Source organism: Ictidomys tridecemlineatus, chromosome 6 (assembly GCF_052094955.1).
Source record: "Ictidomys tridecemlineatus isolate mIctTri1 chromosome 6, mIctTri1.hap1, whole genome shotgun sequence".
Lineage (NCBI taxonomy): Eukaryota > Metazoa > Chordata > Mammalia > Rodentia > Sciuridae > Ictidomys > Ictidomys tridecemlineatus.
The window spans coordinates 177,384,915-177,408,950 of record NC_135482.1 but is presented as its reverse complement, the minus strand read 5'-3'; positions in this window follow the sequence as shown (position 1 = coordinate 177,408,950).

Sequence of the window (24,036 nt, the reverse complement as noted above, 5' to 3'; positions counted from 1 at the left end):
AGAGGCAAAAATGCATGCTATTTTAAATAATTTATAGTGAATAATTTAGTCCTTTTCCATTACATAATGCCACAGCCTGGATAATTTATAAAGAAAAGAGGTTTGCTTCCTACATTCTGGTAGGCTACGGAGTCTGAAGTTGAGGGGATGCCCTTGGTGAGGGCCTTCATGCTATAGCACAACACAGTGCAGGGTGTCACTGGCTAGAGCAGTGTCAGCTCAGATCTCTTTCTTTTTATAAAGCCACTAATCTCATCAGAGGGATCCACTCTCATGACCTCAGCTAACCCTGGTTACCTCCTAAGGCCCCATTTCCAAATCCTATCAACCTAGGAATGTCAGTAGGATTTTCCACTCTCTTAATTCCATTACAATGTCAACCAAATCTCAACACATAAATTTTGTGGGTGGGGCACATTCAAATTAACCACAGTGATTCAGGAGCAGACCAACCAGCGGAAGGAGATGATGAGAGCACGTGGGTTCCAGGAAGTGGAGCGGTGTTCATGGGTTGGATTAGTTTGCAAAGGCTTTGTGCAGAAGGAACAGTTTGAGCTGGGCTTTCTGAGAGGAGGATTTGAATGGGATCATCTGCCTGAGGAGAAGCGACCCATAGACCTCCCCATACTAAAAAGAACACGGTCCACATTTAGAACCCTAGCAACAGCATCCATTTCCTTGGAGTAAAGAGAAGTTAACCTTCAATTACTTACTACATGTTTTCATTCAGCTTTGTTAGGCACATACTAAAAGTCCTATGTTTTTCTCTTCTCTTTTCTAGTGAAGAAATTCTGAGAGTGAAATTTGTCTTAGCTTTTAGTCTTGAGATATTTGTTCAAGGAATAATGTAGCCATTCACCTTACAATGTTGTGACCCAGTATGAGCGACAACCCCACAAAAGGCAATCCTAAACTTCCACATTTTCACTCTTAAAAATTTCAAAAGTTCAAGAGAATAAAAAGAAAAGCCACCAACTTGGGATAAGGTATGTTCACGACACATATCGGATCAAAGCCTGCTATCCAAAGCATGCAAAACTCTAGATGATAAGAAACAACCCAACTAAAAGTGAACCAAGGCCTTTAACAGACTCTTCACCAAAAAAGATACACAAGATGGCAAGTAAGCCTATGAAAAGATGCCCCATACAATATGTTATCAGGGAAATGCAAATTAAAACAACGAGGTACCACTGCACTTGAATTAGCCCAACTCCAAAACACTGACAACACTGAATGCTGTCTAGGATTCATGACAGCAGGAACTCTCACTCATTGCTGGTGGGAATTTAATGATCTAGCCATGTTAGAAGGCAGTTTGGCCTTTTCTTACTTACAAAACAAAACATGCCCTTAGCATACAGTCCAGCATTTGTGCTCCTTGATATTTCCCCAAAGGAGTCAAAAACTTGGGTCAACACAAATACTCATCCAGGAGTGCTTATAGTGGCTTTATTTATCACTGTCAAAGATTGCAAGCAACTAAGATGTTCTTCAGTAGGTGAATGGATCAACAAACTGTGGCACAGCCAGACAATGGAATATTTTCATCACAAAATAGAGAGTGGGAGGGGAAATCGAGCGCACTATCAAGTCACAAAAAGACATAAAGGGACCTTTAAATGCCTATTATTAAATGAAAGAAGCCAATCTGAAAAGGCTACATACTGTATGATTTCAACTTTATGGCATTCTGGAAAAGGCAAAACTATGGGAAAAGATCAGTATAAATATCAGTGGCTGTCAGGGGTTAGGAGGAGGAGGAGGAAGGGATGAAAAGACAGAGCACAGAGAATTTTTAGGGCAGTGAAAATACTCTGTGTGATATCGTTATGGTGGATACATGCCATCATACATTTGTCCAAACCCAAGAGACGCCACCAAGAGTGCACCCTGAGGTTAACAACCGACTCTGGATGATGGCGATGTATTAATGTAAGTTCATCAACTGTAATAAATATACACCTAAGATGGGGAATGTTGGTAATGGAGAAGGCTATTCATGTGTGGGGCAGGAGTATGGAAAAATCTCTGTACCTTTCTTTTAATTTTCATGTGAACTTGAAATGTCTCTAAAAAACATGTCTTAAAAAATGTAAAAGTATAGGATCAAGATTGAATGTGTAGCTTACTGGTAGAGCACTTGCCTGGCATATGCAAGGACGTGGGTTCAATCGCCAGTACTGAAATAAGGAAAAAGTCCAGAATTATTGAAAGACCAGTACAATGGACCCCTGTACTCCCTCTACCCAGATTGCATTGCTTTGACTTTCGACACATTTATATGTCTTTGGGTATAGAGGAAATTGAGTTATAGACACCATGACACATCTGTTTATATTTCGAAAAGCATCTCCTAACTATAAATACACTGTCCTACATAACTGCAAGAGAATTTTAAAAATTCCTCAGTGTGACCTAGTATCCAGTCCGTGTTTAAATTCCTGCAGTTGTCCCCAAAATGTCTTTCTTAGATGTTCATTTTCTTTGAATCCAGATCCAGTCTCTCCCGTTGTGCCTGGCTATTATGATTCTTTAAGTTTTATAAACATGTAACTTTTGCCTTTTTTTTTGCATGACACATTTTGTTTTAAAAATCAACAATGTTGAGATATAATCAAAATACAATAAAATGCAGGCATTTTCATATGTTCATAAGTGAATATATAATTGTCTAAACCAATGTAACCATCATCCCTGACAAGATAATTTTTGTCACCCTGAAAGCTCATGGGTATCTCTCTACAGTCCTCTCTCTGCTCCTGGTCCCAGGAAACCATTGATCTGCTTTCACATTATCATATTGATTTTCTGCAGATTGGTTGGCTTGTCTTGTAGAACAACTCACATGTCCAGTTGTTTCCTTGTAGTGTCATTAACCTGATACCCTAGCTATTGTATTTCCTGTGCACAGGATGTTAAGTCTAAACATTTGGCCAATTGCAAGTAAAATGCACATGGAAAAGAAGACTTCATAGGTGATACCAAATACCTCCTGTGGCATCACACTGGGAGGCATATGAAACCAGGGTGTGCCATTGGTAGGGACCCTCAGCTTGCTCCCTTGGGTGAGCTATTGATCATCAGGGTTCTTCTTTGTAAAAGTATATTGTTATCTTGAAATGAGTAAATTATCCATAGGGTGATAAGTAGTTTTCCCTTATCTGGGGCGTTGCTTTCTATGGTTTCATTTTCCTGAAGGCAACCATGGTCTAAAAACATTAAATGGAAAATTCCAGAAATAAACAATTCATAAGCTTTAAGTGACATTTACTATAGTATTGTTATAATCATTGTATTTTATTATTGTTGTTGTGCCTAGTTTATAACTTAAACTTTATCATAGCTATGGATATATATTTTTTAAAAACCCATTGCATGTCTAGGATAGGGTACTATCTACAGTTTCAGACATCTTTTGTTTTAGGAATCCAAGGAACATCATGGAACAAATACCCCCAGATTAGGGGAGACTACTGTATGTCAGTGTGTTAGTTGGCTTTCTGTCATTGACAAAATACCAGAGAAAATCAACTTACGGGAAGAAAGACCGATTTTGGCTCATAGTTTCGGAGGTCTCAGTCCATACTCAGCCAGCTCCATTGCTTTGGGCCTGAGCTGAGGCAGAACATCAGGGCAGAAAGTGACGGAGCCAAGCTGCTCAGCTCATAGTAGCCAGGAAACGCAGAGAGATGAGGTGGGTTCGGAACAACACACAGGCCCAAGGTTCCACCCACAAGGCCCTATTCCCTCCAACAAGGTTTCACATCCTACAGTTTCCACCACCTCCCAGTCGTCCATTTAGCTGTGAATCTGTCAGTGAATTAATGGGTCAACTGGCAGCCTAACAAAAGAGTTTCTTGATTTTTCAATTATGTAGGATCATTCATTTTAGAGTTTTAGTTAAGTGATAAAATTTCACAAAACCTATTGGGCTGCTATGACCTTATGGGATTTATAAAATAATAGCATCCTGTTTAAAACTGGAACAATACTCCAAGCATCCTAAAACAATTAAAGGGCACAAGGTCAATTCAGAATGTTACATGGATTATTTTAGAAATTACCTTATTCATGTATTTCAGGATATTTATAATGTAATTATAATTCATTTATGCACTAAATATTCTGCCTCTGAAATCCTGTCATCAAGGGATCCACAGTTAAAGAATTAATGTAACCACTTGCACTGCCCAGAGAGAGGACCACATTTTGCATGCTTTATTCTAGGTGATTCCCAATAAAAATGGACCCCGTGCCCTCAGCATTAGCTCTTTATGAACATGCGTGGTGAGGCCAAGGATGGATGGCCATTTAATGATACTGAGTTTTATGGGAGGGCACTGGAGTCAGAAACAGTTGCAAAATAGGGGAAGGAAGTAGCCCATCTTCCAGAAAACACCAAAATACACCTGAAGAACTTCAAATGTTCCAAGTTCTCTTTGTGTTGTATTGTGAGTGAGTCCCAAGGAAAGGTCAGCTATAATTTGAAAGTGTTGCAGGAACAATGTTTTCAACTGTGGGACACAGTAATGAGGAGGGAAAGGATTCCTCCAAAGTGGCCTCCTGCTCCTCTCTGGTTGAGGACTTCCATTTTTCTCTGCTGGATTATGTCTTGACCCAAGAAACCTCCCACCAAATTCTTAGTGACCAGAACTCAGCATAAGTGGTGTGTGTGTGTGCGTGTGTGTGTGTGTGTGTGTGTGTGTGAGAGAGAGAGAGAGAGAGAGAGAGAGAGCATATGCATAAGCATGTGCAAAGATGCATATCCAGGAGCTCAACTGGCTTGCCAGAGATGTCCACAGTATATAATACTGTTTGTTGGATTCTGTGAATCCATGGGTACCTCTATCCATTTGAGAATATAGCAAGGTCCAGACCTCTTCATTTTAGTAATATGAAATCACTAACTTAGGCGCTCAGAGAGCAAAATGATGAACCCGATAGAGATCTTGACCTGGAGGAATTCAGAAAATAAAGTAGTGGAGACCTTGATTATGCCTTGAAACTGCCTGGGGACCTTTAAGAAATGGTGGTCCTAGTCTCACTGAGCAGAGGTTCTGACTAATTTGGGTCCAGAATATGCTGTAACTACAAAGACTTGAAAACTCCTGAGTGGTTCTAATGTGCACTGCAGTAAAGAAAGGCATTTGCCAGTAAATAGATGGAGCTAGAGAATATCATGCTAAGTGAAATAAGCCAATGCCCCTCAAAACAAAGGCTGAATGTTTTCTCTGGTATGCGGATGCTAATTCACTATAAGGGGGATGCTAGGGAAGAATAGAGTTACTTTAGACAGAGGGGAGTGAAGGGGGAGGAGAGGGTATGAGGGTTGGAAGGATAGTAGAATGAATCAGACATTATTTCCCTGTGTGTGTGTGTGTGTGTGGGTGGGTGTGTGTGTATAACTATACAACCAGTGGGATTCTATATTATGTACAACCAGGAGAATGAGAAATTAAACTCCATCATATATGATGTATCAAAGTGCATTCTACTGTCATGTATAACTAATTAAAACAAAGCAAAACAAAAAAAGACAAAGCCCTCAGAGAGCTATAAACTTAGGAGCAGTAACATCTTCAGTCTCTAGGAGTGCTATGTACATATAATCCGTGGGGAAGTGGATACAATTTGAAGCCACTGTCCTCTTTTATATTCAGGTGCACATGTACATAAATACATACATATTACATAAGTATCACATTCTCATAATAGATCCAGGGATATGAAAATATTCAAAGCAAAACACCTGCTCCCATAGTGACTTGCTTCATATTCAATGATTCACTAGTCCTCTTTCTATGTGTTTGAAGCACTTTGACATGTAGGCTCCACCACACACTTCATATATACTCCATAAGCCTACGGAGTTGAGATCAGGTTATCTACTTTGGTTATAGTGGTGTTCAACTCCATGTTTTGACTGCTATTTAGTGTCATTGGCTATTTGATGTGCGTATACTCTTTTATTTCTTGTTACTCTTGTTTTATTTATTTTTTTTGAGAGAGAGAGAGAGAATTTTTTAAATATTTATTTATTTTTTTTAGTTTTCGGTGGACATAACATCTTTATTTTATTTGTATGTGGTGCTGAGGATCGAACCCAGCGAGCCGCGCATGCCAGGCGAGCACGCTACCGCTTGAGCCACATCCCCAGCCCTGTCACTCTTGTTTTAATTGATACAAAAATCTCTTTAGAGCAGTAACAAAACAACCCCTATAGTTAAACAAGCAAAATTAAAACTACAACTGAGAATCCTCATATGATTTCACACACAAAAAAAACTTAGCTTTTGATTTCTATGAAAACCAGAAACTTTTTGTTCTGCAATGTAGAACTACTTCTGACTTAATCAAATACTCAGGCTGTAGGGCAAACAATTGGAGAAATGTGGTTCTGGAGAATAAGTATGTTTCTAATGGAAACTATGAGAGGAACAAGAGTCTGGACATTTTTGAGTGGGAGGAAAAGGATTAAGAATGATTTATCAGATTGAAGCAAAAAGGAACCTGAAAGGAGTAAGGTAGCAAGCAGATACTGCAGCAATGCAATGAATTTTGGATTTCCTCTCTTATTTCATTTTGAGATGAGTGAGGTTACATACATGTACGTCACTTGGGGTGACTAAGCTAAAGGTGGAGTTGAAGGCTACTGTCTTCCTCCTCCATCACTGGCATGATGAGCAAGTGATGTCTACGTGGGAATCAACTCAGGAGATGCAGTTTCGTGAAATCACCCATGCTAATGTGCAAAGCGGCAGCTGCTTCTGCAGATGTCTTGCAGGGCAGTGAAGCCAGCAAGTAGTTAATCCAGGCTGGAGTGCAATTGTTTAAACATTAAATTGCATGTTTATTTCATGGAACATTAAAAAACAAATGGTGCCCTGTCATGCACCGCACCCGTGCCTCTTGTTTGGTGTGGAAATGATTGCTATAGAACCTGATGCAGTGCTGAATTACCCCGGAGCTGACAGCAGAAGTTGTGATTCACTAGAGAAACCCTGAAGCCTCAGCCAGGCCCAAGCTAGTCAAAGTTAAATACAATTGATTTTCAGGTTTACTGCACTGAATGTGTTTATTCCAAAACATAAGATGCTTGGGGGTTTTGTGATGCACTATGATTACTTTTTAGAGAATTTTGTTTCTTAAAAACAGATGAGAGTCAAGAAAAACAGTCAGCATTTCTCTTTAGTAGTTGGACTCCCTACTATTGCATCTCTCCTGGTAAAAGTGGTGGCCTCCCTGTGGCAGTGGCTTGAGGGAGACAAACTGGAGAGGGTTTAGTGGAGCCAGGAAGTCCGGTCATAATTTGAAGGCTCCATATTTTACCACATGCTGTTCTTGGTAGCAAAGGATTTGTCAAGATTTGTTATTTCATTGAAGTCTGGGAATTAAGCATGACTCAATGCAGATGGCCAAGTTCTGAGCGGGAATGAGAATGGGCATCTGGCTAGTTTATATAGCCAAGTGGACTTTCCTTATCAGATCTGACCCTTGTGAGCCAGGCCATTCTTAAATAGATAGTCCCTGGTCCATAAGTGAACCTACCCTGACGCATAGTAAGGGCCCCTCTTATCTGATCCCCCTCGTCGCCCTCCTCTACCCCACGCACCATCACCTGGCAGGAGCACAGGATCATCTTGCTGGGAGATCTCTGGCTTTCGGATCCACAGTGAGTGGTAAGGAGGGGAGGGGACGCTTCACCTGGTCCCAACAGGTTATGTTCCCGCAGAAGGGCAGAGCCCAACATAGAGAGCCAGCAGGAGCCTCTCCTCAGGAACTGGGGGACAGATCTCTGTGAAGGTCATGAGGACGGGTACTATGTATCAGGCTACTGTAAGTGCTCAGTAAATGTTCGCTGAATAAAGAAAGATATTACAGAGGGACAAAGAGACATTTGGGTCAACAAGATGAATAAAGAGAACAGAAAAATTTCTCCAGTGGGCTTGTATCCCTCACAGAAGAAATTGTATATAGTGTTATTAAAAAATGTTATCAAAATATCCCTCCTAAGACAAGGATAGAGGGAATGCTTAGCTTAGGGGGGCCCGGAATGGAGGCTTGGGGACTATAAATCACATCTAACGATATGCAGCTGATGGTCCAGGTTCTGACATAGCTGCCTCGTGCCTGTCTTGGGGTCACTCTGCAGGATGATGTCTCTTGGACCAGCTCCTGGACAGCCCTTTTGTAACCCCCAGGAATCCTCTAAGCCTGGTAGACCCTTCACGACCTAGACCTGAGGGATTAATTAATAAGCTGTTTGTAATCAAAACAGGCTAAGTAAAATCTTCTCCAAAACACTATAAATTGGGAATATTTCCTTATCTGGGCAGACTATGTAAACGTGTGTTTATTTGGAAGCAGGGGGACAAACCAAAGGATCTCCTTAGGTTTCTGAGGTCCTATGAGTTCACAACCTTTTTCAAAATATTTTATGGAGCCTGGCGCGGCAGCACATGCCTGTGATTCCAGCAGCTCGGGAGGCTGAGGCAGGAGCATCGCAAGTTCAAAGCCAGCTTCAGCAACTTATTGACAAGGTTCTAAGCAACTTAGCAAGACTCTATTTCAAAATTAAAAAAATAAAAAGGACTGGGATGAGGCTCAGTGGCTAAGTGCCCCTAGGTTCAATTCCTGGTATTAAAAAAATTTGTATATATTTATGTATGCACACACACACACACACACACATACACACACAGACTATGGGTCTGGGAATATAGCTCCACATGCTTAGTATGTGTGAGATCCTGGGTTCAAGTCCCAGCACTGAAAAAAAAAAAAAAAAAAAGAAAGAAAAACAAAAAACAAAAAATAAGCTCCAAAGCCAAAATATTACTGTAGCCCAGCATTAAACATTTAGTTTGACATTCTTAATTTGTAGCTGAGGAATCTGGGCCATGGCATGATGGACCATTTGCCCAAAGTTAAACTGAACATCAGCCTTTGTCAGCTTTCTGCTCTCCTCTGAGAACATTCCAAATTTGGTGATGTTCTGGTTTACGACTTATAATTAGCCTCAAGAAAGTGCTGACAGGTTGCGCTGCTACATTGAGGCCAGTCTCTCTTGCCCAGGAATCTGACATAAAGTCCCCATTCCAGCAGTGATGACCCAGTTTCTTTCTCATGTTCCTGGCGCTCTGGGGCTGCTGAAAGGGCCGTCCGTAGCTAACAGAACAGAAGCATAGGCCCCAGCTCTGCTCCTGAACGGTGCCATCTCCACTAGGCTGGGGCCCATATGCTCAGCTTCCTGAGGTCACTGAACTTCCACTTGCACCCTGAATTCAGATGCAGCACCAAACTGACACTGTGCATAGTTGCAGGCTGCAAACAACTTAGAGGACCTCTGGGTAGATGGGTCAATGTAGAGGCTTCTGATTATTTCTCCCTGTGCTGTGGGGACTCTATGTCACTGCAAAGTCTTTAAGACCATTTGATTGGTCCAGGATGTTGGGGATGATCCTTGGATTAGGAGAAATTTCCAGTCTAGAAACAATCAAGGCTGTTTACCATTCACTCTGGTCCTATTTTTTTCCCCCTTGATATGGGGGATGGAACCCAAGGTCTTATACATGCTAGACACCTGCTCTATCTCTGAGCTATGCTCCAAGCCCCTTTTCAATTTTGTTTTGAGATAGGGTCTTGCTAAGTTGCTGAGGCTGGCCTTGACTTTGTGATCCTTCTGCCTCAGATTTCCTGAGTCACTGAGACTAAAGGCATGTATCACTGTGCCCGGGTTTTGGCCCTAATTTTGAGAACTCTTCTTTGTAAAACACCCAACACTCTGCACACATGTACATACACATCACACAGTCATACAACATGCATGATGACACAACACACACTCATATCACACATACAACACACACTCTCACATCACATATAACCCCCATACCACATACCTATGCACCCACAACAACATACACACACACACACACACACGTATCACAACACATACCACAGTAAAACACCACACCCGTGTGTGCCGTTCTCAGATATAAGGAAGTGGGTGCCATCATTTTTGGTGTCCTGGCTAAAGGAAGAATTCACCTTGAAGAGAATTTGACTGACACTGATCGTCAAGAAAGTTATGTCTTAATTTTATTTTCTTCTGGGAACTTTTCTTATATTTAATTAATATTACACGAGGATACCATGTAACACAGGAAATAGCACAACGTGGGTTTGAATCCCAACGCTGCTATTTACAGTCAGTTCACCTTGGACAAGTAGCTTAATTTCCCTGGAGCCTCATTTTCCTCACCTGCAAAGTGAAAATAATTATACAAACACCAATGTGTAATGGTGAAGATAAGAACCAGCAGTCTAGAGTGCTTCCTGTGCTGTCTGGCGCACGGCGTTTAGGACACAGGTGTGTGGAGACAGGTTGATGGGGGGGTGTCCTCATCCTGCGCTGCTTTTTCGGGTTGAAGGGGCCGTACCCATTCTCAACTTTCATTTGGGACAAAGTCTCCAACTTCTCCAGGTACTGGGCAGCTGGAGATTGCTAGTAACTGAGGGATGGGTATACAGCTTTGGGCCATGAGCATGAGCCTTCTCCCAAGACAGAGAGATTCTTCAAAGAGAAAAAAAAAAACAAGTCACCTTCTTAGGTCCGTCTGGGTTCTCTGGAGCGCCTTGGTTCCCTGTGCTCACTTTCGTTGTCCTCCTGCCTGCAGTGCCTCCCCCGTGCTCCCTGCAGGCCTGCTCCAAGGAAAAGGTGCTATTGCTTCCCAAGTCATTTCCAAAGTTCATGTTGAAATCTCATTGGCAAGTAATGGTGTTGAGAGGCGGAGCCTTCAAGAGATGGATTAAGCCATTATGGTGGGAGGGGGCTCCTGGTGAAAGGATGAGTGGGCCTGAAGCGGGGAGTCTTGTGCTTGCCCACTGGCCTTGGACCACGTTATACTGCAGAACTGCAAAGGCCCACCAGAAGCTGGTGCCACACTCTCGGACTTGCCAAGCTTCCAGAACCACGAGCCAAATAAAATTCTACTGTGATGAAACTATTGCTTGTGGGATTCTGTGGTATCAGCAGAAAACAGACTAAGACAGAATAGTGTTCCACTGATCAACTCTGTCGTTGACTTTCTAACATACAGATCATATTTCATAATAAAAAGAAGCATAAAAACAAAAGTGCCAGTAGAGAGGGTGGCCCAGAGCAACTCCAAGAGGGGGAGGAGTTAGTAGGTGAGAAGCGCTGAGGGTCTGCCCTGGGACTCTGGCAGAGAGGATGGAGACGGAAGCGGCCTCACAAAACACCCAGCAGGTAGAACCTGGGGTCTTGGCAACAGAGGTGGCAATGAATGAGACAGGGAATTGTCTAGAACACCCAGCGATGCCCAGGTTTCCTGCAGGGTCTTGGAACCATCCGAGGAGGACAGAGTGGCCAGGGGATGGGTTGGAAGGGATGACACAATTTGTTAAGGGCAAATCGAGTTTGTGCTACTTGTGGGGACAAGAAGTGGCATGTTTAGTGGTCAGTTAGACACAAGGGTCAGAGCTCTGCAGGACCAGTGGGCAGCTGTCTTTAAAAACTGTTTTATTGCTGAAGATCATTCGAAGTAGTTACTCATTCCGCTTGGCGGGAGGGCCCAGAAAACCCCCAGCAGGCTGGTGATTTTACAGTCTGAGTCACTGGGTGGCCCTTCTCTCATGGTTCATCTTTCTTTACCTAAGCACAGCTTAATGATTTTTCAAGCTCCTTTTCCCTGGATTATAATGCACAACTACTCAGCCGGGTACTTGAGAAGCTCATTTCCTGTTTAAACTTTATTAGAAACCTAATTCCTTCTCTATCAAATGGCAATGCAATAACTTCAGCTTCCCAAGTTAAGTGGGAGGGAGAGAGCCATCGAAAACTACCAGTAAACAGGAAAGGGGAGAAGATGAGAGAAAACAGAAGACTTATTCCTGCTCAGGGCCTGTTTCACATCCCAGGGAGGCGGCGAAGAGTTCCTCTGCTCTTCAGGCACACATCTGGGGCTGTCCAATCGCGTCTGCTGGTGGTGCAGATGCACTGGGGAGGGCCATCCAGAGACAGTTGTCCTCACATGACTGAGAATCCAGAGCCCTGTGTGTGAAGAATCTGAGCTCAGGGAGGTGAGCTTAGGTCACATTGCTGGACAGAGAGCCCAGGGGACAGGGATAAGAGATGCACCTGGTTCATGAGTTCAGGGGCTCCCAGTCTACCTTGCACGACCCTGAGAGTGAGTTGCCTTCAATTCTGTCTCCAAGAGGCTTGTCTTGCCCTACTGGACCCATGGACCCTAATCATAAGTTCAGGACAACAACCCAGGGACGCCGATGCTGTGGCTCTGCATTCCCTTTTGCTCTCACACACTTAGTGGATTGTTTCAAACTTGTCTCTCATGACCAGCTCAAAACTCCTCCTCTGTGAGCTGTGCTCAGTCCACTCAGCACCACGGGCCTCCACCTTCTCTCTGTGTCCCTGGCCCTTTTGTGCCTGCTTACCTTCAAGTATCAATCACAGGAGGGCTTACGTGTCCATCTCCTCTCCTGACTGTTGCTGAAGTCTTCATAGCACACAATTAGTATGTGTCAAGCATTTAATAATGTGAAACATCGAGCAAATGAATGAATGAATAAACAAAAGAACAAGGGACTGCTTATTAGGCCCTGTGGTTTGCCCTTTAAAAATGCAAAAATGACCTGGGGACAGTGGGTAGTGGACAAACCTGGTCACCCGAGGGCAGAGCACCTGATACTTCCTCTCTCTCCCTGCTCTTTTCTCTCTGTGCCAACATGCAGACCTCTCGCTACTCTCCAGAGCTGGAACCTTTTCAGGACTTGGCTCTAGTGGGTGAAGTGGCTGTCCTGAGTCTAACCTGGGCCATTTGGTACAGCCCTGGGCTGCTCTCCTCCTTCCTCACTCCAGTTCTGTTTTCTTCCCCGTCCCTCGATCCCTAGCAGACCTCACTACCTGCCTCTGCCATCACGGGGAGGGGATGCTCCCTGTCTCCTCCATTCAAGGAGTGCCCCCGGCAACTCTGAGTGGCAGGCACTGAGCAAGGAAGCCGCGAAGAAGCATCATTCTTCAAGGTGTTCACTTAGCAGCAAGAGCAGGGATGTTAAGAAGTGGAATTCCAGAGAGAAGATAGCACCTTATTTTGTCCTTTGCTTCCCCGACTGTCTTGGTTGAGTTTAGAGGGTTTGATCTTTAATCAGCTCTTTATCAATCACATGCCTAGTGACAACCCGTCTCAGGTTTTGTCCAAATAGCTCAAACCGGCCTGGGGATGTAGCTTGGTGGTACAGTGCTGGCCTACCATGCTCAAGGCCCTGGATTCTAACCCCACAACTAAAAACGAAGTTCAAAGATGCAAACCTTAAGCAGAAACAATGATTAAGTCTGCTGATTCTGCAGCTTCTCCATGAGCAAGCCTGTCTTGCCAGACCCCAGCCAGTCTGCATTCTGTTGGGGGGGTATATTAGCCAGCTTTCTGTTACTCTAACAAAACACCAGAGTCAGGCCTACTTTATTTTTAAAAAGAGATTTATTTTGACTCATTGTTCTGGAAGTGCCAGATGTAGGCACCCGATCTGGTGGCGGCCTTCTTGCTGACTGAGTCCCAGGACAGCACAGGGCAAGGGTCAGGGGGTACACTTAAGTATGTGTGTGTCTCTCCCTATTCTTATAGAGTCATCAGGATTCAATCATGGGGGCTCTTCCCTAATGACCTTATTTAATCTTAACCCTCTCCCAGATGCTCCATGTGGTGTTGAATTAAGTTTCCACCCTCTTAATACCACTGACACATCACTTTGTGGATTAAACTCTAGCATGAGTTCAGGGGGACAAACCATAGCCAGTGGTCTTCCCAGGGACCCTATTTAGGGATTACTCCACCCCCACTCCACCCCTCCATCCTTGGAGGTGGCTATGGTTTTAACCCTGCAATGCACTTCCCCACCAAAACCAATTAGCCCAAGGGTGAGTGAGTGGGGGCACACTACAAAACAAGCCAGTCCCCTCACAGAAGAGTTTAGTCTGGGGCATGATAGAAAAGGCAGTGTCTCTATTTGGGTGGCTAAATTGTAATGAGTTTCAGCAGAAAGGGATTTTGCAAATGGTGTTAACTTGTTTATGGAATCGTTGCAACAACTAAGACATGGTGTGTTAAGTCTCACCCTTGGTCTCATCCTCTAAGAGCTGACGTGCCTCAGCTTCAGAATCTTATGTCTAGGCCCTGACTACACGGTTGCCATGCAACACAGACAGAAGTAGAGGACCTTATACTCGGTGAAGGAAGCCAGGCACAGAAAGACATCACATGCTCTCACCTGTGTGTGTGAATGTTTAAAAATTGATTTCAGGGAATTAGAGAGTAGAAGGGTTACCAAAGGCTAGAAAGGGTGGCAAGGTGGAGTGAAGGTGGCTGATGGGTCTGGGGATGCACTTGGAAAGGAGGAATAACTTCTAATTAGACGGTAGGATAACTCTGGTTGACAAAATTTAATTGTAGAGTTCAAAATAGCCGGTAGAGAGGATGTTGCACATTCTCAACTAAAAAAAAAAAAATGATAAATGTTGAAGGTGATGAAGATGCTGATTCCCCAGATCTTATCATTACACACTGTATACATGTACTGAAATATCACACTGTACCCCCACCAAAATGTACCAGTTATTTTGTGTCAGTTCAAATTTTAAAATATATTTTTACAAAGAGGCTGTAACTGGTTCCAAAGTCACATTACATCTGCCACAATCCACACCATCCACACAGACACCTCAGTCGGGCATGGTGGTGAATGCCTGTAATCCTGGTAGCTCCAGAGGCTGAGGTAGGAGGATCACAAGTTCAAGTCTAGCCTCAGCAATTTAGTGAGGCCCTAAGCAACTTAAGGAGACCCTGTCGCAAATAAAAAAAAAATTTTAAAAGGGCTGGGGGTGTGGCTCAGTGGTTAAGTGCCCCTGGGTTCAATCCCTGGTACAAAAAAAAAAAAAAGAAGAAGAAAAAAAAGAAAAGAAAAGTCATGACACCTCTTCTCCAGCTGCTGCAGTAAAGCACGTGCCTCCATGCGGAGCTTGCCCACAGGTAGGATGGGGCAGCAGAGATCAAACCTAGATCATTCTCACAACCTTGGTGGCGAGGGAGCTGGAACTGCAGTCTGTCAGTTCTACCCTGAGCTATCCCAGGAGGGACAGGAGGAGGAGAGGGAGTAAGCCGGAGGGCTGATCCATCCCGGCCCCCTTGCCTTCTTAGGTTTCTTAATTTGATTAAACAGCAGCCCTCCTAAGACTTCAGATGTGCCCCAGCCCCACGTTCTGCTCGTCTCAAGCAAATCAGACTCTCCCTTTGTGTAGTGAAGGTGCCGGATATCAGAGGGAAACTGGCTGGAGATCATGTCAGCTCGGCCCTGAGCCCGCTTTACTGTGGGTACCATGTGCCCAGAGTTGTGTCCTTCTCTATGAATGTACTGTTTGTGGAGGGCAAAGCGAATAGGAAAAGCCATCCCCAGGGTTAGTGGGCAAAAGTGTCCCTTGGGAGAAGGCGGGCCACTCAGTAGGCCATCAGGTGAGGGTTTAACAGGTGCTGTGCATCAGAGGTGGAGCCAACGAGGGTGGAAGGTGTGGGGCTTGGAGTCAGACTCTAGGCGGGGAATGTCACAGTTGCACTGCTGGGACTCCAGGGGGACAGGCAGGGATCAACAGGTGAGACAGGGAGCGAGCACCAAGGTCATGACTAACAGATTGTTCAGGGGTTAGCCGTCCTGGTCTGGAATTCTCCCACCAGCTTCTCTTCTCCCCCTTCCACTTCTCTTCCATCTTCCCCCTCCCCTTAGGTCCTGGTGTGTCTGCACACCTGTGAGAATGAGCACATGGCTGTCTGTCAGCAGCTGTCCGCAGCTCAATTGTGCACAGCCCTCCAGAGACTCATTTCCAAGGTCACTCTTCCATGAAGAAAGCCACAATTCCTTTGAATCCCCTTTGCTTTCGTGCAGGTACCAATGCAGACATTTTAAGCATGCACAACACACCTAGCCCTTGCTGACTGTCTCTTATCAGTTTCCTTATAATCACATTTTACTCTTCCACTAATTTACTACACGACTTTAAAGAAAAAATTTTTTTTAAGAGCATGAGCAGGCACTCTATCTTCTAACTCCATTATACTTAATAGTAATGAGCCACACATAAAATAGTCCATTTACCCTCGTCTCCTTTTAGGGTATGACTACTCCTAGGGATGTAAATGAGGCAGGAGTCCTAGGGTTTAGTGTTTTGAAGTTTCTTTAACTTCAGACCACAGTGGTTTGGCGAGGGGTCTTTGGACACAGTTTATGTTCCAGCTCCTTCATTCCTAGAGTGATAAGGGAGAGATGGTAGCTAAAGATAATTCACAGGGCTGTAGCTGGGAGAGTAGTAGGTTTCAGTGGGGAAGATTCTGGTTTATCTTTGGGCAGATGGCATTTGAGATGGCTAAGAAGCATCATGGAGAAACACTGGAGCAATTGTATCTACAAGTTGGCAGCTTGGGAGAGTGTTTTAGTCAGCTTTGCTATGACTAAGGATCTGACCAGAACAATTTTAGAGGAGGAAAAGATTATTTGAGGGCTCATGGTTTCAGAGGTTTTAGTCCACAGAAGGCCAGCTCCATTCCTCAGGGGTTGAGGTGAGGATGAATATCATAGCAGGAGAGGGTAGTGGTGGAAAGCAGACCACGTCCTGGTGATCAGGAGGCAGAGAGAGAGAGAGAGAGACTCTACTCACCAGATACGAATATATACCCAAAGCCACGCCCCCATTCTCAAGTCCTCTAGCCACACTCTGCCACTTCAGTTCCTACTCAGTTAATTCCTGCCAGGGGATTAATTCACTGATTGGGTTAAGGCTCTCACAACCCCATCATTTCTCCTCTGAACCTTCTTGCATTGTCGCACATGTGAGCTTTTGAGGAACACCACATCTAAACCATACAGACAGGATTGAATCAGAGACAGTGACTGAGAATCCTCAGAACGGAGGTTCTAGTTTTTCAGAACGATGAAGTGGATCCTAATGTTACCATGACAACACATAGTTGCTTCAGTTTGGAGGACTGCGTGGGGTAACAAGTCTGTGACCTTCATCTGATGGCAAGTTGGGAGCTGCCTTCCGAAGGAATTGAGTCTAATCTTGGCTTTGACATCTGATCGTGTCACTTCACTCCATAATTTTCAAAATGTATGTGAAGCCAAATTGGAAACTATGAACTGCACATTTAAGGGGATGTTGTTGTTATTATTATTACTGACTTTGGACTTTCGTAGTTTCACTTAACAGTTTTAACTTTGGACTTTCATAGTTTTCACTTAACGCAAACCTTCTATATATATAAGTGGATAATAAATATTGAACGTAAAACATCCTAACGAAGGAGCATTGGTCGGTGCCCTTTGTTCTGTAGTCCTTCTCCATAGGAAGCAGGGCCAGGGAGAAGCATCTCTGAGAGTTGCTTGGCCCAAATCTGTTGACACCCAAAATTCTGAAAAATAAAAGCTGAGTCACAGCCAACAGCCTCACCACTTCAAGTTCTTATCTAGGGGAAGACTACTCATGCAGTAATTATGTTCAAGATGAGAAGGGGGAAAAGGAAATGAATAATTAGGAGCAATTGAAGAGATGCAAATTTCTCTTTGTTCCAAGCTGGTGTCACAAGACGCCTCCTCTTCATGGAGAGAATTTCTATCCCATTAATGTGCTTTACTTCCGAGTGAGTAGAGGAAGGAGACGTTGGGGGAGAGAGAAAGACATAAAGAGGCAAACAAGGGAGATAAGAGAAGAGAGAAAGGCTTCTTTCTATGGAAAAGGAGGGTTCCTGTGATTCTATCAGAAAAACAGAATAGTAAGAGGTCACGGTGATCAGCATCTGGTCAGTTTTGAGGAATGGGAAAAGGAAGACTCGGGAGTTCTTGATGGGACCCCTAGTGCCCCAGGGAACTGTGCCTTGCTTATGCTTTGGGACGAGGCCGTTTCCTGGGACCCCCAACCCAAGGCTTCTCTCCCTCTGGGCTTATTTTTGTGTCCCTCCCCCAAACAAAATGCAGGACAGTTTGGTAAATGGCAGTTGTCCCACTCTACAAACCTCTTATCTTTGGCTAAAAGCTCATTAGCAAAAGAGTCCCATTTTACTGCCTGCTGGCTCAGCCACTGTGCTGGCCACCGCTCCTGGGTTTCAGGCACCCTGGACTCAAGTCTGGGAGTCGCCCGGGGCTGGCCTGCAGGACTGCTCTAGCACCTTGCAGGGGTCTGTGTGTAGGACTCTTGGAGAAAGAGCTCCCCAGAGCTAAGAGAGCTGCTGCTCATGTTTGCTGCTGGGGCAGGGAGCCTCTGGGACCCCATCCTCAACTTCAGGAGCGCCCTGTGCTCCTCCCACTGGAGCGACCCTTTTCCTTCTCACCCTTGGGACCCCAGTGTGGGGCACAATGCCTCTCAGTACAGTAGCCAAAAGGGGAGAGGGGAGGAAATGCCTGGGATTGCCATTTTGAGAGAGCTTACAGCTCAGTAACCATGGCCCCGGGAAACGCGAGTCAGATACAACGATGGCTGATCTGGGGAAACGGCTGGCAAGGCTGGTGCTCTCCATGACCCTCAATTTGCTGGTGAGGAGGTGGAGGCTGGGGAGGTGATGGTGCCTACCCTGGTCCCCAGGCTGGGGGCAATGGACCAAGCCTCACTTTCTGGCTGCCTGGCTCCTGGAACCATGCTCTCCTGCTGCATGGATCCTTTCGGTGATGAGGATGCGCCCTGGGACAGAAGCACAGCCTCGCGGAGTCTGTAGAGTTGGTTTTGCCACAGCAGAGACTGCTGTGCACCCTGGCATCGGATCCTTCCGGACTGGTCTTGGTTAGAGGAGAGAATTTTATCGTCAGGAAAGCAGATCCAGCATCTATGGACATGCCACACTTGTGCCAGGCTCCCCCTATGCATGTTAATGGGGAGACAAAGGAGCAATCTGAGGAATGAGTGCAAAGGTTCAGGTATTACAAACAGAAGCAATAAAATAAATGCTTGTGTGCGTGCGTTGTCAGGAGGCGAAGAGGCAAAAATCCAATTTAAGAGATTATGCCAGGTGGAAGAAATCCAAAGTGGATTGTGGAGCATTAACCACCATAAAGGGAAAGTATAGCATACCCTGGTTTTAAAAATTACACAGAGGATCGGGGCTGGGGATGTGGCTCAAGCGGTAGTGCGCTCGCCTGGCGTGCGTGCGGCCCAGGTTTGATCCTCAGCACCACATACAAAGATGTTGTGTCCGCCGATAACTGAAAAATAAATATTAAAATTCTCTCTCTCTCTCACTCTTTAAAAAAAAATTACACAGAGGATCAATAGAAGCTGACTTGCTGTTTGGGGCAATAATGATTATTTTCCTGAAGAGGGCTGGAATCAAGTACTGTGCTTTTCATTGCAGTGCATTCAGCAAACATGACTGAGAGGTTTTTTTGTTTTGTTTTGTTTTGTTTGTACTGGGATTTGAACCCAGGAGCACTTTAGCACTGAGCTACATCTCTTGTACCCCATTATCTCCCTTTAAAATTATTTTTCTTTTGAGACAGGTTCTTGCTAAGTTGCTGAGGCTGGCCTCAAACGTGTGATCCTCCTGCCTCAGCCTCCCTAGTTGCTGGGATTACAGATGTTCTTAGGACCTGTGTTTTCTTGATCCTCTGAACCAGTGGTGTGCTGTTCGTGCATGTTGGGCCCCGGCCTCAAAGACATCAGTGGAATTTTAGAAGGCTGGTGAGCGAGATGTTTCTCGTGGAAGATATAGATCTGGGAGAAAGGAGCCAGGTCTTTAGGGACAATGTCCCAGAGAGGTCTTTTGTGCCTCAGGGGAAACCTGGCCTGGATGGAGGAAAGGTAGAAATCCAGCAAGAGGATCCCAAACCGTGTGGCTCATGAGTGACAGTAATGAAAGAATCCACTTCATAGACCAGCTTTAAAACCTCCCTGCATTTCCCTTGAGAGGTTCTGCTCTGGGTGACTGAGGTTTTGTAATTCACAGTTCTTTTCAGTCACCGGTCTGCACCACCCAGGACAGCCTCATTTCAGCCATGGAACAGAGCGATTCAGAACCAGGATGGGAACAGACAAGAACAGCTCCGTGCTGAGTGCACTTCTTGTGAAGCACTGTGCCAAGCACGGGAGGCACACTGTCTCCCTGGGGGTGCTCACAGTCTTAAGTCTGAACAATGAGAATGCTGTGGCTCTGAGAGGTTAAGTAACTTGCCCAAGGCACACAGCCAATGGTTAGCAGAGCTAGGATATAAGTGCCTGTCCCCTCCGCTCTATGGCCCCTCCCAGGAGAGGCTTCAAAACTAGGGAACAGGGGGACAAGAATTAAAAAAAAAAAAAAAGCCATGGGTCTGTGCTAGTGAAGGCCACAGACAATTCTGGTAGTTTCTTCTTTTTTTCTGCTTTTTCCTAGAGAAAGAAATGATACAGATGTTGGCCACAATTGCCTGGGCTCAAATAGTGTGCCCTGGACTCCACAAATGTAAGTGCAGATCAGCTTACAGGCAGAGCATCCAGGCCAGTAACACAAATATAAGAGTAACCCGGTGAGCCAGGGGCAGTGCTGCACATCTGCAATTGCAGAGACTCAGGAGGCTGAGGCAGGAGGATAGCAAGCTCAAGGCCAGCCTCAGCCTCAGTGACTTAGTGAGACCCTGTCTCAAAATAAAAAATAAAAGGGCTACATGATTTATATAAGAAGTACAGATTACGTGATGTAGAAATAGTGATTTATATTTGTTTCTTAAAATCAGTCAATCAACTAACCGATCACTAGTCCAGAGGAAGAAAAACCCCATGCCCCATGAGCCTGGTAGGCTGCGTACACTTTATTAAAGTGAGCTGGTTTAATCAGGGTGCATTGGCAGCTTTTCCTGGCTGAGAGAAGCAGTCTCCAGGAGACGCTTCAAACAGTGGATGGGGTCAGCATTCAGCTCAGGTCTCCCTGGCATCCAGAAAGATCCAGCACAAAGTTGGGTTCCAATGCCTCCTTGACCATGGTCAGATGGAAGCTTCCTACTCCCCTCCCTGTACCTCTCTGTCACTCAGAGTTGTCTCCATGGAATGCATTCACCCAGCCCCCTTCTATTTACTGTCCACCATTCATGCAGTGTTTACCGGACGAGATGCCACACTGAACCCTGGGGCTATAAAATGAATTGGGTCCACTAGGAAAGCACAGGGGCAGGAAGGAGGGGCTTCCTTTGGAAGGAGCAACCAGTGCGCACTGCAGACAGGAGATCACAGGCCACTGGCTAGTTCAGAGATCCTTCCAGCAAGCCCCTGGTTCTAGTCTCACCCCACTGTGAAGCAGACCAAAATGTGAAATGGGGTTATTCTCCCTAAAACCTGGTTTCCTCCATGTCCCTCTCCTGTTCCAGCCCTTCTATGGTTTAGGATAATGTCTTGATTGGTGGCCAAAATGCTCCCACCAATGGCCAGGCAGCTCCCTGCCACTCCCCTTTAGGAAATCTCTGCTTCAGTCAGTGCAGGCTCTCAGAACTCTTAGAGGGGATTGGAAATTCAAAACCACAGGCATCATGAAGGTTCCTGAGTTGGGACAGACAGGGAGGTGCCTATGACAGCACAGTGCTCCCTCCATCTCCCCTGAGGGCCTTGCAGAACTGTCCCGGGGCCTGTTCTAGGCTTAGATCCTTTAGATCCTTCTCCAGGCTGGACCTCCACAGAACATGCCCCTCTCCCTGTGCATCTTTGATCCCATAAAGACTTCCTAGACTTCAGAAAGCAAAAATCCTCTCCAGCTGTATCAAAACACACTTTGTCCAGAATCAGATTTATCTTCCTTATCCAAAGTAGTTCTTCCTCATGATGTTCCTGTCTCTAGGCATGGCTCTGCTGTGCTTCCCGTCACTGGATGGAAAATACACACTCCTCCTGTCTTGCCACGGCCCTCAGCCCTGTAAGACAAAGCATAGAATTGGAAGGAACCTGGAACCCTGGACATTTCTAGTCCACTTGCCCACAATCCCAGGAATCTCTTTAATCACAGCTCAGATCAAGGATATTCCAGATTGATTTTCAATCCTCTCTAATTACTTAGAAAAATATTTATATTGAATGAAAATCTGCCTTTTCAGATCCTCCTGGGCCTCCTCTCATTAGCCACATGGGATGGATCTCAGCCCTAAGTGTGTTTGCACTGCCTCCTTTGGCTTCTCTTTAACCATCTCCTACATATTTTTTAGGTGAGGATCCTGATTACACCCCAAATAACCATTCAACAGATAATGTGTGTGTGCAGCGATCTCTCTCTTTGCTTAAAAAATATATGATATGAAAGGAGGGTAATTTTTAAAACTGAATGATGTGTTTATGTGGGTTTATTAAACTTTCTTTTTGCTTTATATATATTTGAAATTTCTATAATAAAATTAAAAATTTAAATGTCATATTAGTTAGGTGGGATATATCTATATAATATGGGATATTATAGCAGCTGGGTATACAAAACAATAAGAGGATTCCCAGCATTATGGAATGCTGGATAGAGTAAGGGAGATGTACATGCAAACTAATAGTTTCAATGTCACATTAAAAAAATGACACCCAGAGGCAGCCAAGTTATCACAGCAGCTCAGCAAAGGGTGTGATTAACACTGCAATATGTGAATATGTGCCTTTTCCGGAACTCTCCCTGCCCAAGGAGTGCATTAGCTGATTTAATAACCCAATGTGCCCATCTCAAAGGTCCACGTTGTGGCTGTTTTCACACATGGTAGTTAATTTCATGGGCTTTTCAAATGCATGGCATTGGGTGATTGACTTATCCTCTTTGACCCTCGGATTCCCCTTCTGTGCACTGGGGCCAATAACACCCCTTCCTCTTCCTCCTGGTGGAGTTGGGAAGTTAAAATTGGCAAGTATGCAAAGCATTTGGCACGGGGCTGGGCAAGTTGTTAAGCTCTCAAATGTTGGCTGCTTTTTCTCTTCCTCTGACTCCTAAATGACTAAGATCACTCTTCCTCCACCCCAGAGTTTGCATCCAATCATCTCTTCTCTCTAATTTATATTTCCATCAAGCACTTTCCTGAAAGCCTTTTAGCAGTAACCAGAAGGGCTGAGCTCATCAAACTTTCCATTCCTTCCTCTGCCTCTTGGACTAATTGATGGGGGCTTTGGGGCTGGAGGAGATCAGGGACACAAGGTGGTGTGAAAAGGGGACAATATAGAACCCGTGTTCTTTCTGAGCAAAGGGCAAAAGCAATTATTTTGTAATATTTAAGATGAAATATGTAAGAACCTATCCTTCTACCCAGAGAAAGAGATCAAGGTTTCCAGGCATCATCTCTGTCAAGTTCGGGACCGAGCCCCACTTTTTGAGGTTACAGCGCCACCTGGTGGCTCCACCTGCAGGTAGCCTGTCTTGCGGTGGCTCTGGCTTTCACTGTTCTCTTATTTTAAGAAACAAGTCCATAATTTCAAACCGAAATACAACATCTAATTCACTTCCTCTGTAGTAAACTGTGACATCTGGAAAAGTTATGTCCATTTCGGTCCTAATGAGACTTTCATGCTGGGCAGTTATTCTTTTCTGACGGAAAGACGTGGTTTTGAAATTCCATTTCAGCAGCATAAATGTGACACATCTGGTACTCCTCTAAATTATAAGGAAGCTTCCAAAAGTTATGTTTCAGGATGTTATTTGCACAGGAAGCCCACTCAGTTCACCTGCCAGCTGTTCTCTCTCTCTCTCTCTCTCTCTCTCAGCTCTCTCTTTACCGATACTGGGGATTGAACCCAGGGGTGCTCTATCACTGATTTATATCTTCAGCCCTTCCTATTTATTCTTATTTAAACAATTTTTGACTCAGTCTCACTAATATGCTGAGGCTGGCCTGGAACTTGAGATACCCCTGTCTCAGCCTTCCTAGTCACTGGGACTACAGGAGTGCACCCAGCTGTCTGTCTCCCAAATACAATGTGAGCATCATTTACCTTCCACATCCTTCTGTCTTATTCTCTGCTTTATTGGCAGTATTTACTGCCTG